This window comes from Hyperolius riggenbachi, chromosome 7 (assembly GCF_040937935.1).
Source record: "Hyperolius riggenbachi isolate aHypRig1 chromosome 7, aHypRig1.pri, whole genome shotgun sequence".
Classification (NCBI taxonomy): Eukaryota; Metazoa; Chordata; class Amphibia; order Anura; family Hyperoliidae; genus Hyperolius; species Hyperolius riggenbachi.
Window position 1 is genome coordinate 68919535 of NC_090652.1, and position 23817 is coordinate 68943351.

The following is a 23817-nucleotide window of genomic DNA, read 5'->3' on the forward strand; positions in this document are numbered from 1 at the left end:
ACATAATAAATTAACTCATTACCTCCCACACTCCCCAATTTTATTTTTTTGTAATTTAAAAAAAAAAATATATATACAATAAAAAAAAAACATAAATAGTTACCTTAGGGACTGAACTTTTTAAATATTTATGTCAAGAGGGTATAACACTGTTACTTTATAAACTACGGGCTTGTAATTAGGGATGGACGCAAAACTGAAAAAAATGCACCTTTATTTCCAAATAAAATATTGGGGCCAAACATTGTGATAGGGACATAATTTAAACGGTTTTATAATCAGGAATAATGGGCAAATACATTTCATGGGTTTTAATTACAGTAGCATGCATTATTTAAAAACTATAATGGCCAAAAACTGAAAATAATAATTTGTTCCCACATTTTTTTCTATTTTCCCCATTAAAACACATTTAGAATAAAATAATTCTTGGCATAATGTCCCACCTAAAGAAAGCCTAATTGGTGGCGGAAAAAACAAGATATAGTTAATTTCATTGCGATAAGTAATAATAAAGTTATAGACGAATGAATGGACGGAGCGCTGAAAGGTGAAAATTGCTCTGGTGGTCAGGGGGTAAAACCCCTCAGTGGTGAAGTGGTTAAAATATGCTGGGGAGGCAGTGGTGGACTTACCTCCGAAAGCAGACTAGACTACTTGTCTGACATAAATAAACACTTTATTAGTACCCCAATAGATGCAACGCGTTTCGCAGGACCAAGCCCGCTTCATCAGGCAATAAAACAGGGGACAAAACAGTAGCTCTCAGGTAGCACATATAGCGCCTTTGGGACAAAAAGCATTGCATCTATTGGGGTACTAATAAAGTGTTTATTTATGTCAGACAAGTAGTCTAGTCTGCTTTCGGAGGTAAGTCCACCACTGCCTCCCCAGCATATTTTAAAACTTTTAATTGTTGTTTTTATTCTGCTGGCGCCTCTGTTCATCAAAGTCATGATGTTGAAAGGCAAGTGGTGTCATCTCTGGCACAGTGTTGGGTCAAGGGTCCATCTGACCACGGATGCCTGGTCTGCAATGCACAGTCAGGCCTGCCTGAAGACTTAGTCAGTCTCCACACACAGCATCTCTGCCTGCACGCCATGTGACTGCCTGCCCCAAGACTAAGTTGGTCCCCACAAAGTATCTATGCCTTCAGGCCGCTTGACTGCCTTCTCCGCCACCACCAACAGGGTCCAGGACTCCAGGTGGATTCCTGCTAGCAGCGGGCGCTAACAAAAACAATAATAATTTTTTTTAGTGCGTGTACATGCCTGCCTAATTTTTCTGGCTGCACTGCGGCTGCAGCAACAAAACAAAAGGCATGTACAGTACATGTCAATTCCCTTCGTGATCATTACCTTGCCACGGTGAAGGGGCTTGCATATCACAATGAAGAATGCCTGGCTATATGAGTGTGTTCGGGGGCACACCTGACCCAAGATAATAAGGTTGTTGCTTCATTATGGACAGACCAAATTCGATCAGCTGGACAGTCACTGTTCTGTTATTGAGCTACCTCAGCCCGACCATATGGGCTTGAAAACCGCCATCGCCTGCACTCTCGCCATGTTGCGCACCAGTCCAGCACGGCCATCACTACACAAACAGCTGTTTGCGGTGCGTTACACAATGAGTTTGGTTTGTCAGTGTGAAGCAGTACTCTAATTACACTACCTGATTGATGTATACACATGCAAGATGTTTTAAAGCACTTTTTGCCTCCAATTTAGAAATGCAATGTGATTTCTTCCCTTAAAACCCTGCTGTTCGTCAAATCCGTAATTTTCCCCGGGACTTTTGGCGCTTTTCCCACTCCGCCATGCCCCCCTCCAGGTGTTAGACCCCTTGAAACATCTTTTCCATCACTTTTGTGGCCAGAATTAGTGTTTGAAATTTTGAAAGTTCATCTGCCGATTGAAGTCTATTGCGGTTCGCATGGTTCGCGCGAACGCAAACTTTTGCGAAAGTTCGTGTTCGAGGTTTGCGAACCTAAGATTGAAGGTTTGAGCCATCTCTACCAACTGCACAAACACCCTTACACACATAGAAACAGTAATATATTTGATACCGTAAAATACTTCACTACAAATAACATGAATAATTTATAATTTTTTAATAGCATAAAAGCCTTACAATCATGTATGAATTAAAAATATCATTAATAGAAAAAAGTTATATATTTATAATAGAACAAATAGTTTTATAATTAGATACACATTAAAGATATTGAAATAACGGTAATATTAAAAGCATTATATTAGTAAGATAATAAATCTGAAGGGTCCATCTGAAAATGGCGCCTGCGAATAATGGCGCACGGTGTTGCCGCTAAACCGTTTGACGCTTATCGCTATTTAACATTAAAGCCTTATTGTTATTTACCATTCACACAGAGCCCTCTCTGTACCTATCCCTAACCCCTAAACCCCCCTGGTGGTGCCTAACCCTAACAACCCCCCTGGTGGTGCCTAACCCTAAATATCCCCTGGTGGTGCCTAACCCTAACCTTGACAGTGTTACATTAAATCCATTCACTGTTTTACAGTTAAATAACATCTGCAGTTTGGCTTATGTAGGGCGCTATTGATAAATAACGTTAGTGTGTTCCATTTTTCTTCTTTTTTTCCTGTGCGCCATCATTATGCAGTACTAACGATAAATAGTGATAAGCGTATCTTTTTAATGCGGCGCCATTTTTATGCATAGGCGCTGTGCGCAATTATTCACTGCTCCGAATCTGAAAACTATAATTTACGCATTATAATACTGAAAACAAGGTTAATATCAAAAAATGATATTTAAGCATTATACTTACTTTAAAAGGATAAAATAAGTGAAAACAAAAATGTACTTATTACACTCCTGAAAGCAAAATTTAAAAAAAATGATAAAATAAGTTACACTGAAAGTCAAAATGAATTTGTAAACAATATTTGTCATTAGTGTTATTCTGTAAATGAAAAGTTTTGCTATCATGATCCCTGCAACCGCTATTTGTCGGGCGCCCTAATAGCCCATATTTTGCATTGCAAAACTGCCCGTTGCCTATGGTGCGCCCTTTTTGTCCATTAGCCATATGAGCCCTTTTTTCCTGCTTTCCTGAAATGTACTCCTTGATACAGATTACAGTCCTGTCACTGACTGACTGTCCTCAGTAGAGTTGGGCCGAACCTCCGATTTTAGGTTCGCGAACCGGGTTCGCGAACTTCCGCGGAAGGTTCGGTTCGCGTTAAAGTTCGCGAACCGCAATAGACTTCAATGGGGATGCGAACTTTGAAAAAAATAATAATTATGCTGGCCACAAAAGTGATGGAAAAGATGTTTCAAGGGGTCTAACACCTGGAGGGGGGCATGGCGGAGTGGGATATACGCCAAAAGTCCCCAGGAAAAATCTGGATTTGACGCAAAGCAGCGTTTTAAGGACAGAAATCATATTGAATGCTAAATGACAGGCCTAAAGTGCTTTAAAACATCTTGCATGTGTATACATCAATCAGGTAGTGTAATTAAGGTACTGCTTCACACTGACACACCAAACTGTTCACTGAACAGAACAGGTATGCAGTGGCGGGTTCACTAAACAGGTATACAGTGGCGGGTCCACTGAACAGAACAGGTATGCAGTGGCGGGTCCACTGAACAGAACAGGTATGAAGTGGTGGGTTCACAGAACAGGTATGCAGTGGTGGGTTCACAGAACAGGTATGCAGTGGCAGGATCACTGAACAGGTATGCAGTGGTGGGTGGGTTCACAGAACAGGTATGCAGTGGCAGGATCACTGAACAGGTATGCAGTGGTGGGTGGGTTCACAGAACAGGTATGCAGTGGTGGGTTCACAGAACAGGTATGCAGTGGCAGGATCACTGAACAGGTATGCAGTGGTGGGTGGGTTCACAGAACAGGTATGCAGTGGCAGGATCACAGAACAGGTATGCAGTGGTGGGTGGGTTCACAGAACAGGTATGCAGTGGCAGGATCACTGAACAGGTATGCAGTGGTGGGTGGGTTCACAGAACAGGTATGCAGTGGCAGGATCACTGAACAGGTATGCAGCCAGGAAAAGCTAAGCCTAACTAATCTTTCCCTATGAGAGACAGACAGCAGCTCGCCCTACTCTCTCTAATGCAGGCACACGAGTGGCCGTAATGGCCGCCGCTGCCTGCCTTATATAAGGGGGGTGGGGCTCCATGGGCTAGTGTAGCCTAATTGGCTACACTGGGCCTGCTGACTGTGATGTAGAGGGTCAAAGTTGAGTCTCATAGTGCATTGTGGGGCGAACCGAACTTCCGGAAACGTTCGCCTGCGGGAGGCGAACGCGAACCACCGAAGTTCGCCGGGAACCGTTTGCCGGCGAACCGTTCGGCCCATCTCTAGTCCTCAGATGACCTTACAATCTAATCCTACTATAGTCATAGTATAATGTCTTACCATATTATTAGTATGTATTTTTGTAGCACTGAAATCTTCTGCAGCACTTTACAGAGTACATAGTCATGACACTGACTGTCCTCAGAGGAGCTCAAAATATAATTGTACCATAGTCATAGTGTAATGCCCTACCATATTATTATAATGTATTTACATGCACTTGCATCTTCTGCAGCACAGAGTATAATAATTATGTCACCAACTGTTCTCTGAGATGTTCACAATCTAATCCCTACCATAGTCTAAAGTCCCTGTCATAGACTAAAGCCAATTTTAGGGGGACAAACACAGCCAACAAATGCAAAACAGCTGCAATAATGTGTTTAGGACTGGTGCACACTACAAGAGCTTTTCTAAGCGCTTTGTGATATGTGTGTTCACACTGGAGCGATGTGATTTTGTAAAAAATCACCCATAGCATTGCATTTGTAAGAGCTTTTAAGGGGACCCTGAGCAGTAGATAAAAATGAAATTGGTACTTACCTCCTCCAGCCCACCATAGGCCAAGAGGTCCCTCAGCGTCCTCCCGACTCCTCTCCCGGTCCAGATGGCAACTTCATTACCGGCGACACTCGGGCCGAGTGTCGGCCCAACACTTCCTGAACGGTGACGCTCTGCGTCATCACACCGGCTGCTACGCCTCATCGGTCATGAAGTGTTGGGCCGGCACTTGGCCCGGGTGTCGCTGGTAATGAAGTCAACAGCATGACCAGGAGAGGAGCCAGGAGGACCCCGGGGGACCACACAGCCTGCGGTGGAGGAAGCCCCAGGTAAGTACTGATTTCATTTTTATCTGTTTGGGGTCCTTTTAAAATCTCTAGTATTTAAAAAGCTCTTGTAGTGTGCACCAGCCCTTAAACACGTATCACAGTAAAAAAACAGAAGAAAAAACTGCCATGATGAAAATGCACAATTTTTCTATGATACAGAAGATTTTTCTAGTCAGTTATTAACAGAAAGAGTGTTTTATCTCCGTTAAAGACACAATGTGCACATTCCTCTATTCTTGTCACTGATCCTCGTCTTCCTTATTGCATTCATTCTGCTAAGTTCCTACCGAAAGTAAAAGAGACCTTTGGTCTTTGCAATAAAACTTTAAAATAAACATGTTTCCTTTCATCCAGACAAGGTGCAAAAGCACAAAATCCTAATTCCTATCTCCACTACCTTGAGAGCATACGTTTTAATGGACAACTGTAGTAAGAAGTATATTGAGGCTGCCATATTGACTTCCTTTCAAGCAATACCAGTTGCCTGACTATCGTGCTGATCCTCTGCCTCTAATATTTTTAGCCATAGCCCCTAAACAAGCATGCAGCAGATCAGGTGCTTCTGACATTATTGTCAGATCTGACAAGGTAAGCTGCATGCTTGTTTTTGGTTTGATTCAGACACAACTACAGCCAAATAGATCAGCATGGCTGCAAGGCAACTGGTATTTTTTAACAGGAAATAAATATGGCAACCTCCATATACCTCTCACTTCAGTTGTTCATTAAATGACAACTATAGCAAGAGGTATGTGGAGGCTGCCATATTTATTTCCTTTTAAGCAATACAAGTTGCCTAGCTGTCCTACTGATCCTCTGCCTCTAATGTTTTTCGCCATAACCATAGCCCCTGAACAAACCTGCAGCTAACAAGATTAGCTGCATGCTTGTTACTGTTGTGATTCAGACACTACTGCAGCCAAATAGACCATCAGGGCTGCCAGGCAACTGATATTGTTTAAGGCCTCTTTCCTACAGACTGTTGATAGGCAGTGAAATGCCTCTCAAACTCTCACAACTGCTCACTGCTTCCTGGTAACTGCTAGTTGCTCCCTGGTAACTGCTCACTGCTGCCTTAAAAGAAATAAATATGGCAGCCTCCATATCCCTCTTACTACAGTTGTCCTTTAAAAAGGTGCCTGTTAAAAAGGGGACAGAGATTGAGTAGAAGACTATTAGGGCCCTTTTCCACTTACACCAATTGCGATGCTGAATCGCAAAATGGTAAATCGCTAGCGAATTTTGAATTGCTAGGGTTGCGATCACGATTTTGCATATGCAATACACTTGCATTGCAAAATCGCTATAAAAATCGCTCCAAGACGCGATTGCGGTTTTGTAAAAATCAAATTGTGGTAGTGGAAAATACCTTCCTTGATTCCTAAGTGAATTAGAAGAAAAAAAGGAAGACCAGCTTCCAATCGTGTAAAACCTGGTGGTACGCAGTTTCTGAGGCTGTGTCTGCGGGAGGGATTTTTTAAATTAAAGTTGTTTTAGCCTTGTAGCTAGCACTAGGCTAGCTACCATTGTCCCCCAAGTCCCCCGCACCCTTCTGATCCCCCCATCACCGCCGCTATACGTTACCTAGCCGTGATCCCACGAGAGCCGCAGCCTCCCCATGGAGCTTCAGTCATCGCTATGGCGACGATCGAACATGACATCACGCGCAATCCCGATCCTCCCCATAGCGAAGCCTGGAGCAGATTGGCGAGGCTGCTCCATCGCAAGATCCGGGGGGGAGAGGGCGGGGGTACGTATGACGGCAGCGATCGGGGGCGATCGAAAAAGAGTGGAGGGACTTGGGGGACAATGGTAGCTAGCGAAGTGCTAGCTAAAAAGGGTACAACATATTTCATTCAAAAAATCCCTCCCGGGGCAGAGAAATCATCTGTGGCGACTACCCCGAGTGTAGGTGCAAAAGCAAAAATGGGGGTAACAGGCTTTTCCAGGCTGGCTTCGCTCCCGGGTGACTGCCCGCACATGCAAAGTCCCACTCCTGTCCACGTGCACTACCGCTAAAAATCCGTGTGGCACCTGACAGCATCCGCATTGAATGCTTAAAAAGTTCAGCGTGATGCCAGACCGCCTTGCTGCAAAAGTACTCTGTGCGGAATAGCCATTGCACAATGCATAAGAGGCATGCGTAAAACATACTATGTCACTTTGTAGCTCCGCCCAACATGTTTTGTTGCGTAGCAACTCATCAGGGGCATTCCTACGCAACAAAAAGCGTTGGGTGGAGTTACAGAGTGACATAGTATGTTTTATGCATGTGTCTGGAAAAGCATGTTACCCCCGTTTTTACTTTTGCACCACAAAACTTTTAAATAAAAGTGGTTTCAGGCCCATATACTATTTTCCTTTGAAACTTTAAAATCTATTTTCTCAAAAACTATAAGGTCTTTTTGAAAAAAAAAAAAAAATCCCCTTTGTTCCTACTGTTCTACTTAAAGGAATTCTATGAAAGTTGTACTATTTTCTGGCACCAGCATGAATCAATATGGGAAAAACAGTATGAATGGTTGCAGCATATGTTTTTACTGTGCAGTGCTTTTTTTATCTACCTTCCTGACGCCGTCCCGTTAAAGGAAACCTAAAGTGAGAAGGCTATGGATATTTCCTATTAAAATAATACCAGTTGCCTGACTCTCCTGCTGATCCTGTGTATCTAATACTTTCAGCCACAGCCCCTCAACAAGCATGCAGGTCAGGTGCTCTGACTGAAGACAGATTGGATTAGCTGCATGCTTGTTTCAGGTGTGAGATCCAGATACTACTGCAGCAAATTGGTCAGCAGGAGAGTCAGGCAGCTGGTATTGTTTAAGGCTGCTTACACACTAAGACGTTACAGGCGCACGTTAGTGCGCCTGTAACGCTCCCCCAACATACAGCAATGTAACACAAGTGGGCTGTTCACACAGCCCACGTTGCGTTACATGTTATGCTGCACGTTCTCCGGAAAGTGCAGCATGCTACGGCGTTACAGCGGCTATAGCCGCGTTAGACTGTTTGCACATGCGCAGTGGGGGGCGGAGAGGAGGCGGGGAGAGCCAGCTACAGTAGCTGCGCACATGGCTACTTAATATTCACTGCACTGGCGGCCGCTGATTGGCCGGCGGGACCACGTGATGCGGAGTGTCTCGCTCCGCATCACGCGGTCCCGCTGGCCAATCAGCGCCACTCTGGGAGACATTATAGGACTCGAGCCGCCTAACGCGGCTCACTCTACCGTCCTCACTTGCAGCACCATACGTTGTGTTAGGTGCACGTTATGCGGGTAACAGTAAATTCGGGCGCCTGAGGCAAGTGGACAAATCGGGCGCCGCCATTCACTCCCATAATAAATATCGTTTAATGGGCGCCCGACAGGAAAAAAGGGCGCCGGAGAAAAATAACGTTTTATAAGCGGCGCCCGGAGACTTTTACTGTTTTATAACTGCTTCTCATGATTACACATTATTTTATGATTTATAATTGGTACTTATCCGTTAGCCGGGAGCATCCGGCAGGTGGCGCTGTTGTAGCGAATTTCATTCATGCTTAGTTAACGTAGTGCTGTGTGAATGGAAGCGCCGCAGGTGGCGCTAATTACATTGATATGGCACATAACAATAACAGTGTTAATGGGAACTAATATGTATTTCAAGTGGCCGGAACTGTTACTTAATGCAATTAAAATGAAGGCGGCGGCAATTTAACAGATGAAGCCGCCGCCTTCGTCTGTTCTTCGTCTTCTTCTCCCACTTTGCCCTCCTCTGGCTTCTATACAATGCTGGCAGCCTGCGGGGACATGCGTCTCCCCCCAGAGTCGTTCGTCGCGGAAGGGAATCCTGTTTGTTTTCTTGCGACGAACGACTCTGGGGGGAGACGCATGTCCCCCCCAGCTGCCAGCATTGTATAAAAGCCAGAGGAGGGCAAAGGGGGAGAAGAAGACGAAGAACAGACGAAGGCGGCGGCTTCATCTGTTACATTGCCGCCGCCTTCATTTTAATTGCATTAAGTAACAGTTCCGGCCACTTGAAATACATATTAGCTCCCATTAACACTGTTATTGTTATGTGCCGTATCAATGTAATTAGCGCCACCTGCGGCGCTTCCATTCACACAGCACTAACGTTAACTAAGCATGAATGAAATTCGCTACAACAGCGCCACCTGCCGGATGCGCCCGGCTAACGGATAAGTACCTTATAATTTTTTAAACATTATTTTTAAACGAAAAACAGTACAATCTTTTTTAAAACATTATTTTTAAACGAAAAACAGCACAATATTTTTTTCACACGTTATTAATGCTTATCACAGGGGGGTCTTAGGTTTAGGCACCACCAGGGGGGTCTTATGTTTAGGCATCAACAGGGGGGTCTTAGGTTTAGGCACCACCAGGGGAGTCTTAGGTTTAGGCACCACCAGGGGAGTCTTAGGTTTAGGCACCATCAGGGGAGTCTTAGGTTTAGGCACCACCAGGGGGGTCTTAGGTTTAGGCACCAACACGGGGGTCTAGGGGTTAGGGGTAGGTACAGGGAGGGTTACTTACTATTTTTTTTTAAACGTTATTATACGTTTCACTTTTTAAACGGAAGATTAACGTTTTCACATTTGCCAATTTCATGCACATTATTTAATGATTTATAACTTTATAAAACATTATTTTTAAACGAAATATAGTACATTATATTTTTAAACGTTATCCATGTTTATCGTTTAAAACCCGGTGCCCTTTTTTCCCAGCGCCCCTTTTTAACGTACGCCGTTATGCGACCTTAACGTAGCACCTAACGCAACTTCTTGGTGTGCAAGTAGCCTAAAAGGAAATCTCCACATCCCTCTCAGTTTAGGTTCCCTTTAAGAAACTGACGGCGACGGATCACGGGCGAGTTCATTATTTGAGGTGATTTCTCTTTTTTACTGAGGCAGTGGAATCACCAGAGCGCGTTATACAGCGCGTGCCCCTCCGAGCTAAGTTGCTCTCGCTCCTAACCCTTGTTGTGAAAGGAACTTCTGTGTGCTGCTGCTTCATTGGTTGTTTGGCAAACGAATGAGCTGGAGGAGGGCGCGTTATTGCTCCGAATGGAGCCGAATGAAGCAGCGGCACACAGAAGTTCCTTTCACAACAAGGATTCGGAGCGAAAGCAACTTAGCTCGGAGGGGCACGCGCTGTATAACGCGCTCTGGTGATTCCACTGCCTCAGTAAAAAAGAGAAATCACCTCAAATAATGAACTCGCCCGTGATCCATCGCCGTCAGTTTCTTAAGGGGACGGCGTCAGGAAGGTAGATAAAAAAAGCACTGCACAGTAAAAACATATGCTGCAACCATTCATACTGTTTTTGCCATATTGATTCATGCTGGTGCCAGAAAATAGTACAACTTTCATAGAATTCCTTTAACCAGTTGCCGACCGCCTTAAGCCGATGGGCAGCGGCAAGGGCTGGGCCCAAACGACCGCAATAAGCCCATCGGCAGCGGCGGCAGCAGGCGTGGCTGTTCGGCAATCGCGTCATTCGTGACGCGATCAACCGCCGGCGACAGGCTACGCCCCCTCGCGCTGTAACCCGCCGGCCGGTCGGAAGCGGCGGTGGGTTACTAGCTCCCAGATTGCCGCATACAAAGGTATAATAAGTTTGTAATGTATACAAAGCGTATTATATAGGCTGCCTCCTGCCCTGGTGGTCCCAGTGATCGAGGGACCACCAGGGCAGGTTGCAGCCACGCAGGTAAGCACCCAAGCACACTGATCTCCCCCACCTTCCCTCTGATCGCCCACAGCACCCCTCAGACCCCCCCCCCCCCGCCCACCCCTCAGACCCCTGTTTGCACCCAATCACCCCCCTAACCACCCACTCCCTGTCACTATCTGTCAGCGTTATTTTTTTTGCTAGTCCCTAAACTGCACCCTGGGGGCTCCTGATCACCCCCCACACTCTTAGATTCTCCCCAGCCCCCCCCCCCAGCCCCCCCCCCCCCCGTGTACTGTATACATCTATCCTCCCCTGTAATCACCTGTCAATCACCTGTCAATCACCCGTCAATTACCCATCAATCACCCGTCAATTACCACCTGTCACTGCCACTTATCAGATCAGACCCTAACCTGCCTCTTACGGCCATCTGATCGCCCACCCACACCATCAGATCGCCCGCAGACCTACCCTCAGATCACCTCCAAAGTGCATTGTTTACATCTGTTCTGCCATCTCATCACACACTGATCACCCATCAATCACCCATCAATCACCCCCTGTCACCACCTGTCACTGCTACCCATCAGATCAGACCCCTATCTGCCCCTAGGGCACCAAATTACCCGCCCACACCCTCAGAACGACCTCAGACCCCCCCAGACCTCCCCCCCCCTGTGTACTGTATACATCTATTTTCCCCTGTAATTACCTGTCAATCACCCGTCAATCACCCGTCAATCACCCCATCACCACCTGTCACTGCCTCCCATCAGATCAGAACCTAATCTGCCTCTTACGGCCATCTGATCACCCTCCCACACCATCAGATTGCCCGCAGACCTACCCTCAGATCACCTACAAAGTGCATTGTTTACATCTGTTCTGCCATCTAATCACCCACTGATCACCCATCAATCACCCACTGTCACCACCTGTCACTGCTACCAATCAGACCAGACCCCTATCTGCCCCTAGGGCACCCAATCACCCGCCCACAGACCCCCCTGTATACTGTATACATCTATTCTCCCCTGTAATCACTTATCAATCACCTGTCAATCACCCGGCAATCACCCCATCACCACCTGCCACTGCCTCCCATCAGATCAGACCCTAAGCTGCCTCTTATGGGTATCTGATCACCCTCCCACACCATCAGATCGCCCGCCAACCTACCCTCAGATCACCTCCAAAGTGCATTGTTTACATCTCTACTGCCATCTAATCACCCACTGATCACCCATCAATCACCCCCTGTCACCACCTGTCACTGCTACCCATCAGGTTAGACCCTTATCTGCCACTAGGGCACTCAATTACCCGCCCACACCCTCAGAACGCCCTCAGACCCCAGCCCTGATCACCTCGCCAGTGCATTGCTTGCATCTATTCCCCCCTCTAATCACACCTTGAGACACCCATCAATCACCTCCTGTCACCACCTGTCACCCCCTAGCACACCTACCCATCAGATCAGGCCCTAATTTGCCCCGTGTGGGCTCCTGATCACTTGGCCAAACCCTCAGATCCCCTTCAGACCCCCTTCCGTTCACCTCCCCAGTGCATTGATTGCATCTATTTTTCCCTCTAACCACCCCCTGAGACACCCATCAATAACCTCCTGTCACCCCCCCCCCCCCAGCACTCCTATCCATCAGATCAGGCCCAATACAACCTGTCATCTAAGAGGCCACCCTGATTATGACCAGTTCCACAAAATTCGCCCCCTAATAGACCACCTGTCATCAATATTTGCAGATGCTTATACCCCTGAACAGTCATTTTGAGACATTTGGTTTCCAGACTACTCACGGTTTTGGGCCCCTAAAATGCCAGGGCAGTATAGGAACCCCACAAGTGACCCCATTTTAGAAAAAAAGACACTCCAAGGTATTCTGTTAGGTGTATGACGAGTTCATAGAAGATTTTATTTTTTGTCAAAAGTTAGCGGAAATTGATTTTTATTGTTTTTTTTACAAAGTTTCATTTTCCACTAACTTGTGACAAAAAATAAAATCTTCTATGAACTCACCATACACCTAACGGAATACCTTGGGGTGTCTTCTTTCTAAAATGGGGTCACTTGTGGGGTTCCTATACTGCCCTGGTATTTTAGGGGCCCTAAACCGTGAGGAGTAGTCTAGAAACCAAATGCCTCAAAATGACCTGTGAATAGGACGTTAGGCCCCTTAGCGCACCTAGGCTGCAAAAAAGTCTCACACATGTGGTATCACCGTACTCAGAAGAAGTAGTATAATGTGTTTTGGGGTGTATTTTTACACATACCCATGCTGGGTGGGAGAAATCTCTCTGTAAATGGACAATTGTGTGTAAAAAAAAATCAAAAAATTGTCATTTACAGAGATATTTCTCCCACCCAGCATGGGTATGTGTAAAAATACACCCCAAAACACATTATACTACTTCTCCTGAGTACGGCAATACCACATGTGTGGCACTTTTTTGCACCCTAAGTGCGCTAAGGGGCCCAAAGTCCAATGAGTACCTTTAGGATTTCACAGGTCATTTTGCGACATTTGGTTTCAAGACTACGCCTCACGGTTTAGGGTCGCTTAAATGCCAGAGCAGTATAGGAACTAGGGATGGTCGGAAATGCCAATTTCTGATTCCCCGGTAAATCCGCATACCGCCAATGCAAATTACCGATTCCGCTTTCCGCTACCAATTTCCGCTTTCCAATGCGGAATTTCCGCCGGAAATCGCGGAAATTCCACCCAACTTTAACATCGATTTTCTCAAACACTATAAGGTCTTTCTAAAAACGTTTTTTGCATCTTGTTCAGAAGATTCTGTTTAATAAACCCTGAAAATTTGGTTTTTCTAGGACTTACGGGGGCTTTGCTATTAACCACTAAAATCAGCAGATTTTTACCATAATGTAAAATGCAGAAAATAGGCAGATGCACAGATTTCTGCATTTTACATTACAGTAAAAATCCGCCGAGTTTAGTGGTTAATAGCAAAGCCCCCTTAGGTCCGAGAAACACCAAATTTTCAGGGTTTATTAAATTGAATCTTGTGAACAAGATGCAAAAAAAGTTTTCAAAAAGACCTTATAGTTTTTGAGAAAATCGATGTTAAAGTTGGGTGAAATTTCTGCGATTTCCGGCGGAAATTTCTGCGATTTCCGGCGGAAATCCTCCTACCGCACTTGCATTACCGATTTCCGCATTCCGATGCGGAAATGCAATTTCCGATCGGAATTTCGAAAATTGCATTTCCGCGGAATCCGAATGAGCATCCCTAATAGGAACCCCACAAATGACCACATTTTAGAAAGAAGACATCCCAAGGTATTCCGTTAGGTGTATGGCGAGTTCATAGAAGATTGTATTTTTTGTCACAAGTTAGCGGAAAATGACACTTTGTGAAAAAAAACAATAAAAATCAATTTCCGCTAACTTGTGACAAAAAAATAAAATCTTCTATGAACTCGCTTTTCAGATCGCCAGCGCTTTGAAAAGCACTTGGCTACTGAAACCCTATGAGGGAGTTCCCACAGCAGCGTTGTGATTTTTCTAAAACCGCAAACCTGCTGCATGTAGCATTTTTTTTGAGCGATTCACCTTGAATGAATGAGCAAATATGCTCATTCGTTCAAAAATCGCTTTGAAAATCTCTTCACAAAGTCACTGTCGCAAATCCCTAAGCGCTAGCAATTGCAATACCGATTTTGGTGTGCACTAGCCCTGGATCACACACCTGAAACAAGCATGCAGCTAATTGAGTCAGATTTTTGTCAGAAGTATCTGATCTGCTTGCTTGTTCTGTTTGGCTGCAGTATTGTCTGAATCACACCAGAAACTAGAAGCATGCGGCTAATCTGTCAGATCTGACAATAATGTCAGAAACAGCTAATCTTCTGCATGCTTGTTCAGAGTCTATGTCTAAAAATATTAGAGGCAGAGGATCAGCAGGACGGCCAGACAACTGTTTTTGTTTTAAAAAGCAAAGTGTGCGTGCGTGTGTGTGTGTGCGTGTGTGTGTGTGTGTGCGTGCGTGCGTGCGTGCGTGCATGCGTGCGTGTGTGTTTTTATACTTTTTATTTTCTTATTCTTGTCTATGTCTCAACTGAGGAGATTTGCCTTCACTTTCTGTTCTAGGTGATAATTTCACTGGGTCAGGATGTGAGCAGAGTTTTCTTATTACATCAGGGATGTAGACACGGGGGGCACAAATACTGGGAGCCCAGACCCAGGGCCACAGACATGAGGTGCACAGACACCAGCGCCACTGACATGAGGTGCACAGACACCAGGGCCACAGACATGAGGTGCACAGACACCAGCGCCACAGACATGAGGTGCACAGACACCCAGGGCCACAGACATGAGGCGCACAGACACCAGGGCCACAGACATGAGGTGCACAGACACCCAGGGCCACAGACATGAGGCGCACAGACACCAGGGCCACAGACATGAGGTGCACAGACATCAGGGCCACAGACATGAGGTGCACAGACACCAGGGCCACAGACATGAGGTGCACAGACACCAGGGCCACAGGCACAGACATGAGGTGCACAGACACCAGTGCCACAGACATGAGGTGCACAGACACCAGCGCCACAGACATGAGGTGCACAGACACCCAGGGCCACAGACATGAGGCGCACAGACACCAGGGCCACAGACATGAGGTGCACAGACACCCAGGGCCACAGACATGAGGCGCACAGACACCAGGGCCACAGACATGAGGTGCACAGACATCAGGGCCACAGACATGAGGTGCACAGACACCAGGGCCACAGACATGAGATGCACAGACACCAGGGCCACAGGCACAGACATGAGGTGCACAGACAACGGGGGCACAGACATGAGATGCACAGACACCAGGGCCACAGGCACAGACATGAGGTGCACAGACAACGGGGGCACAGACATGAGGTGCACAGGCAACGGGGCCACAGACATGAGGTGCACAGGCAACGGGGCCACAGACATGAGGTGCACAGACACAAGGGCCACAGACATGAGGCGCACAGACACCAGGGCCACAGACATGAGGTGCACAGACACCAGGGCCACAGGCACAGACATGAGGTGCACAGACAACGGGGGCATAGACATGAGGTGCACAGACAACGGGGGCACAGACATGAGGTGCACAGACAATGGGGGCACAGACATGGGGTGGCACAAACATGGAGGGAAAGAGACACTGAAGGCACAAACAACAGGGGCAAAGACACAAGGAGCACACACACACCGGTGGCACAGACAGACATGGGGTCTCAGACACCGGGGGCACAGGCACTGGAGGACTGGGGAAAGAGGCACTGGGGGCACAGACATGAGGGACACAGACACCAGGCACATACAGTACATGAGGGGCACTGACACGAGGGGCACAGACACCGGGGCACATACCTGAGGGGCACAGACCCTGGGCACACACATGAGGGGCACAGATACCAGGGGCACAGACCCTGGGCACACACATGAGGGGCACAGATACCAGGGGCACAGACACCGGGGCACATACATGAGGGGCACAGACACTGGGGCACATACATGAGGGGCACAGATACCAGGGCACAAACAGGCGTTTCAGCCTCACAAATGTTAAAATGGTCTCCTAAACTACCAGCAAAAAGTATTGCCTGCATCTTTATTGCACAGCTGCAATGAAATATGAATAATTTCTTATTATGTTTTATTTATAAAGCATTGACATATTTTTCAGGGCAGGTCTTTGAGTCAAGAAATGGTGAATAAGATGCCAATCAGGTCCCGTTCACACTCTGGAACACAAAATCGGCCAGTGTTTGCAACCTTCGATTTTGCATTGTGCTATTCTGCGATGTTTCGGCGTTTGTGATGCTCATTTTGAGTGAATGAGAGTCGCATCTCAATCGCCGGGAAAATGCTGCATGCTGCACAGTGATCAGCGATGATCCCAAAAACGTGCAATCCCTGCAGTGAGACTAGTAATCGCATAGTATTACTTGTGCAGTGCTTGTGCAGCAGCGACGGCGATCAGCAAAGCGTGAATCATGGGGGCAAAGTGCCTGAGTATGAATGGGCACTCACATGCACCTTGGTGTGAATGGGTCCTTGCATGCAATGTTCATGCACATTGTATGCTTCTTGGAACTGGCCAGTCAAATGCATGCATCCTGACTTTTCTGATTGACAGGCTCTAAGATGCACATCATTTGTATTTAGTTTGCACACAAGCATTTACCAGTTCATGCTTCTAATTAAGGAGTAAGTTGGCCACCACCAGATCAAACTGCTAAGATGGGCAAATCTGTGTCTAAACTCTTAAGTACCCTCCCCCCATCAATCCATGCATGGATCCAGTATCTCCCATTCAGACGTTACCTTGTCCTCCTGTCCTCTCCTGTCTGCTGTGTGTCGGCGTGCAGAGAATGGAGATGTGATCTTTGCTCTCTCCTCTAACACACCCGGCCTGAGCAGGAAGAGAAGAGGAATATTCCTCCTGTGTGGGGTGGTGACAGTCCAGTTATTGCACCTTATATTCTTTATGATGCCAATTTACATAGCCTGCCACACTCCATAAACTGAACTGGTGGCCAATTACTCGAAATGTGTCCCCTTGCCGTCATTTTGTGACATGCTAGACCTGTATTACTAGCAGTGCTGCTTAAATCCGACCCGGGAGACATCCGGATAGTTGCTATCCGGATATCTCCCGGGAAAGCTGTGCGGAGGGGGGGGGGGTGTAGTTGGGGGGGGTCAATCTTACCAGAATGACGTCTTCTTCGGGTCCGTACACGTCGCCTCCCACGATGCGTTTCCAAGCGCCGCATGCGCCGGTCATGTGTCACAAACACTTCCTCCTTCAACCCGGAAGGATGAAGTGTTTGTAGTTACGTGACCGGCACATGTGGGAGGCGACGCGTACGGACCCGAAGAAGACGTCATTCTGGTAAGATTGCCCCCCCCCCCCCCGCACCGCTTTCCTGGGAGATATCCGGATAGCAACTATCCAGATGTCTCCTGGGTCGGATTTGAGCAGCACTGATTACTAAGGCTCCCTGGAGCTGTAGATTATATACTGATATATAGATTATATGTAGATTATATAGATTATATACTTATGTACTGATTGTACAGAATGGCCTAGGTCCAGAAAAGCTCAATTAGACCCGTTCTTCCCAACTTACTAAGATAAGAAAGAAGGACACCTCCAGACATGCCCCGCCACACCCTTGTCACGCATTCCACGTTAATGATAGTTAAATTCTCTAGTGGCCATCATGTATTGACAATCAGGAACTTGTGGTGGGTAACGCCGCATATACAGTATACAGGAAGTAAGTACTTGCTGTACACACGCTGCTAAGGGAACCACTCTCGTGTCTCTTCACTGTCCGCGGCCAGTCGTTTCCGGATCAATTTCAGCATGAATTTGATTGGGAATCGGCCTGCGGTGTATGGGCAGCTGACAGATCTCTCTTTTATCAAATTCGATGAGAGAGAGATTTGTCTCTTGGTCGGATCTGCCCATCATCGCTAGATGTATGGCAACTTTAGCCCATTGGACTGATCGGATTGGCCAAACTGAATTGCATGATTGTACCAATCAGATTGGGCCAATAAGACTAAGCAAATTAAATTGCACAATTGGTCAAATTGATTTGCCTGATGGGACCAAACACTTTGCATGCTTGGTTGAATCACATTGCATGATTACTAGATGTGGTATTCAGACTTGTCATAGTCTGACTACTACAGTAATTGAATAAGCCCATGTATGTACTTTCATTAATTAAAATGAATAAACCTATGTACAAATGGTAAGACTTTCTTCTTTCTTGTGTGTATATATACATATGAACCATGTGTCGCATGTGCCTATCCTATGTCACCTGTGTGAGTCTGTGTGTGTGTGTAGTGTGCCCAATATGAGGCCTGTACTTGATGTACCTGTCACGCTGGAGTCAGGGCCTGTCTCCCAATATTTATCACCCAGGACTTATCAACAAGGCAGTTTCTAGGCTAAATTGCACCCAGGGCGAGGGCGTAAAAATTGTGCCTCCTTCCAACCCACCCCTGTGGACTAGCAAACTCTTACTCTTTATGGAGAGTCACACAGCCACAGGTCACAGGTAGAGCTGCCTACTTACTAGTGACCAGATGCTCATCCAGGAGGAAGCAGGGACCAGGAAAACACAGAGGTGAAGAGAGTCCGGAAAGCCGACTCCTCCATGATGGGCACCATGCACTTAGAGCCTGCAGTATTGCTACAGGACATTTGGTGTCATTACGCAGTGGTGACTTGATGTGTGACACAGGCAGCCCAGGAGGAGTCAACGTAGGTAATAACGCTGGTAATCTTCTTTCTTCTTCCTTTTGGCTGCACTGCGCATCACCAGCTCCCTAGCGGTTATGTCCTTCTGCCTGCGCCCCCCTTCTTCTACTTGCCAGTCTGCACCCAGGGCTGTCTCCCTGCTCGCATTGCCCAGGAAACAGCTCTGCTTATCAATCAGCACTTAATACCCAAGACTGTTACTCAGCACTTGCTACCCAATAACTACCAATCAGTACTCATCGCTGGACACCTCTTAACCACTCCTCATCGTTCAATACCTGTCACCTACCACTTAGTGTGTGTGTGTGGGGGGGGGGGGGGGGGTTCCTTGCCCTACTTCTTTTTTTTTGTATTTTTTAAACAAGATTTTTATTGTGTTTCCCAACAGGCAGGAGGTACTATAAACAACACATTAACAAACAGTATCATTACAATGGCATGCGTGGCATTACGCCTCATTCATGATAACCAGATGTTTGTTTCAGATTAAGCGAATTACTAATATCAGTATCTCCTACCTCCCCAATATCCCACCCTCCCTTCTGTCATCTCTGAGAGTAATTCAACCATCTAGACTGCTTATGTGATATCAAGTCGTCCCAAGGATCCCTGCAGATGTTCCGTCAAGTACCATTTGGTGTGTTTAAAATGTTCCATAAGTGCTCTTATTTCATTATTTGTAAGAGTTGCAAGAATAAAGCCTTTCCACTTTTTGAAAAAAGTTGCTGTCTTCTTATCTTTGTGGATGATTGCTTCCAGTCTATCCTGGTTATACAAATGAAACAGTTCTTCCTTTACATCCCACACAGTGGGAGAGCTTGGATAGATCCATTTATTGAAGATGACCTTGCGTGAGGCTATAATAATCAAATGCGATAACTTACTTGGTAAAGGAGTTTTAGTTGTAGTGGAAACGGCATTTTTAGAATCGTCATAGTTGAACAAAAGCATCACCGGACATAAATCTAATTGTAATTTACACACCTGTTTTATATATTCTAAGACATTGCACCAGAATTTTACTATTAAAGGGCAGGTCCATACACAATGGGTATCATTCATAAAGCATTTCCGCATGCGGAAATGCTGAAAACAGCTGACTTTACCGACCACTCGGCAAAGTCAGCATTCATAAAGGCTCTTTCCGCATGAAAAAAAGACATACCGAGCAGAGTGATAAATCACCGCCTTGTTAACGGAACAACAGAATACCGCCAGCGGTGTCAGGTCGGAAAGTCCCGCTCCCTCTGATGTGGCGATACCAATGCAAGTGAATGGAGACACACAGACCTCCCAGGCAGCTGCAGCAGAGCGGAACACGGAGAAATGTATCAACTCGGCAGCTTCCATGTCTCCGCCTGCCTACCGCCTGCCTACCGCCAGCCTAGTTCGGGGAATCTCCGCACTGCCACCGCACCTACACACTTCTTTATGAATGCCCACCCAGAAGTCTTAATTACCGGTTGCGGAGAAGAACGGTGTTTTCCCGCACTACCGACTGCCTCTTTATGAATGATACCCAATGAAATAAGTCTGCGTCCTGCAATGAGCATTTGGGGCACCTCGGCGTGCCCTACTTCTTAATACTTAACCATAACCTCTCTTGCAAAAGTTAAGTTCTTCCTTATGCCTTACTCTAGCCTTGTTACCCTAGGGACTATTGCTAACCTCCTGTCACTCTATAATTAAACAGTAACCCTCATCATATCCATACCTACCTTTAACCCTTCACCCCAACCAATACTCTCCATTCACTTAGGCCTCAATTCACTAAGCTTTATCAAACACTTTATCAAACGTTTGATAATTTACCTCATGGGTAAGATCTAATTTTGAATTCACTAAGGTGTTATATATTTATCGAATGTTTTATTGATAAAACATTCAATAAATCTATAACACCTTAGTGAATTCAAAATTATATTTTAACCATGAGGTAAATTATCAAACGTTTTAAAGTGTTTGTTAAAGCTTAGTGAATTGAGGCCTTAGGCTTCAAGTTTCAGGAAGTGCATTTGACAGCCCCATTTAAAAGGGACATACAATTTGCATTGAGTTTGCACGTAAGTAAGAGTTTTTTGAGACACAGGAGACCGGTTAGTACCCATATGTGTATATGATAGAATCCAGTATGAAGAATAATTACACGCTATAAAGATGAGTTGGGTAGAGATGTGAAGGGAATGCTGGAGGTGTGAGTGAAAACAGGACAAGTACAGAAGGATGAAATTTAAACCATATTCATTTAATAGGTCTCTGTAACTTAAACTCCATAGATGAATGAGACAGTGTAAAATGGCACCGAGAAATTTGGGTGCACCATGTGCCACCATAGCACATAATGTGAATTACGGCTATAGCGACTCTCAGACAGTAATTTGGTCATGGTCAAATTAATTTAAAAATGGCATATTTTGGCCACCAGCAATAGCTGGCAGCCAAAATTATGTCTTTTACCCTCGAGTCCATGGTGGCATGGAGGGAGAATCTACATATATAATAGACTAAGTGCCTCAACCTTCAAGCAAGAAGAAGAAGTAGCGCCCTGCCCCCAGGGCCGGTCCAAGCAAGAAGAAGGGGCTGGTCCAAGCAAGAAGAAGAAGTAGTGCCATATCAAACCAAGGGTGAAGAGGGATGATTTGCATATTCAGTAGCAGTGCATTGTGGGTAACCACAAATGTTCACTTATAGCTGCATTATTGCAGATGTGCTTCTGTTTTAAGAAGGCAAATTACACCGTTTTTAGTAGGAGGTCTTTTTGGTCCCTTTTATCCCCCTATACAGTCTTAGTAGTTTGGGTCACCCTGAGCTGCTTGGTTACTCTGTAGTACTGGTCCAAGCCCTATCTCATACAGCAATATCAATTCCTGGTATGTACTGATGAGGACTAAAAGTCTGAAATAGGCTGCCACAAACATGTGGGTTTGATATGACTTTGTAAAATGTATTGCTATAGGCTTGCTATACACCAGTGATTCTGGATGCTTGCTTAACTTACCAAGGGTGAAAATTTGATTTTTTTTTAGTAGAAGGTCTTTTGGTCCTTTTTATCCCCCAATACATTCTGAGTGTTTGGGTCACCCTGAGCTGCTTGGTTACTCTGTTGTACTGGTCCAAGCCCTATCTCATACAGCCATATCAATCTCTGCCATGTACTGATCAGGACCAAAAGTCTGAAACAGGCTGTCACATGTGGGTTTGATATGGCTGTGTAAAATTTAAAGCTATCGGCTTGCTATACATCAGTGGTTCTGGATGCTTGCTTGGCTTGCTAAGGGTGAAAAAGGTTAATTTGCATATTTAGTAGCAGTGCATTGTGAGTAACCACAAATGTTCATTTATAGCTGAATTATTGCAGATTTCCTTCTGTTTTAAGAAGGCAAATTACACTAAGCTTTGCTTTTTTAGTAGGAGGTCTTTTTGGTCCCTTTTATCCCAATATACATTCCGAGTGGTTTGGGTCACCCTGAGCTGCTTGGTTACTCTGTTGTATTTGTCCAAGCCCTATCTCATACAGCCGTATCAATTTCTGCCATGTACTGATGAGGACCAAAAGTCTGAAACAGACTGTTCACATGTGGGTTTGATATGATTGTGTAAAATTTAAAGCTATATGCTTACTATACACCAGCGGTTCTAGATGCTTGCTTGACTTCCCAAGGGTGAAAAGGGATAATTTGCATATTTAGTAGCAGTGTGCTGTGGGTAACCACAAATGTTCACCTATAGCTGAATTATTGCAGATTTCCTTCTGTTTTAAGAAGGTAAATTCTACCAATACAGTGGGTGACATTGCAGGAAGTGGCGACAGTCAAACGCACACTAGAACGCGGAAGAGGTGAGTCATCCCCACTCGATGCCTCTTACTAATAGTGGCGGCTGTTGCTGAGCTTAAAGGGACTCCGAGCAGTGCAGAAACTATGGAAAGATGCATATCATTTTAAAGCGCTCTTTCTCCTCTTTCCAATGATATATAAACCGCCACCCTACGCCTTTTAGTTTTCACTATTTTTGCGATTGAAATTGCCGCGACCGCGATTTCAATCGCGAAAGTAGAGAAAACTAAAAGGCGTAGGGCGACGATTTAGGTGTCGCCAGAAAGAGGAGAAAGAGAGCTTTAAAATGATATCCATCTTTCCATAGTTACTTGTATTACACAGGACGACACTTTCCCAAGTGTCAGCAGCTCCATTCAGCAGAATGGAGCTGCTGACTTTAGGAAAAAGTCGCCCTGTATAATACAATGTAACTATGGAAAGATGGATATCATTTTAAAGCTCTCTTTCTCCTCTTTCTGGCGACACCTAAATCGTCGCCCTACGCCTTTTAGTTTTCTCTATTTTCGCGATTGAAATCACGGCCACTGCAATTTCAATTGCGAAAATAGCGAAAACTAAAAGGTGTAGGGCGGCGGTTTATATATCATTGGAAAGAGGAGAAAGAGAGCTTTAAAATGATATGCATCTTTCCATAGTTTCTGCACTGCTCTGAGTCCCTTTAAGCATGACAGGGAGCGCACATGGGGGACCCAGGTGAGGGAGGGGGTTCCTGTTGAGCTTAAGCTGCAGGGGGAGCGCACATGGGGGACCCAGGTGAGGGGGGGGGGTTCTGCTGAGCTTAAGCT

At 45.7% G+C, this 23817-nt stretch overlaps 1 protein-coding gene across 1 annotated transcript in view; it reads right to left on the bottom strand.

Moving 5' to 3' along the window:
- LOC137526048 (uncharacterized) overlaps positions 1 to 17320 on the bottom strand; it is a 75961-nt gene extending 58641 nt beyond the window's left edge. The window contains exon 1 of the mRNA XM_068247260.1: positions 17240 to 17320. The gene's annotated coding sequence lies outside the window, so the exon portion shown is untranslated. The remainder of the gene's footprint in view (positions 1 to 17239) is intronic.
- Positions 17321 to 23817: the final 6497 nt, after the last annotated feature.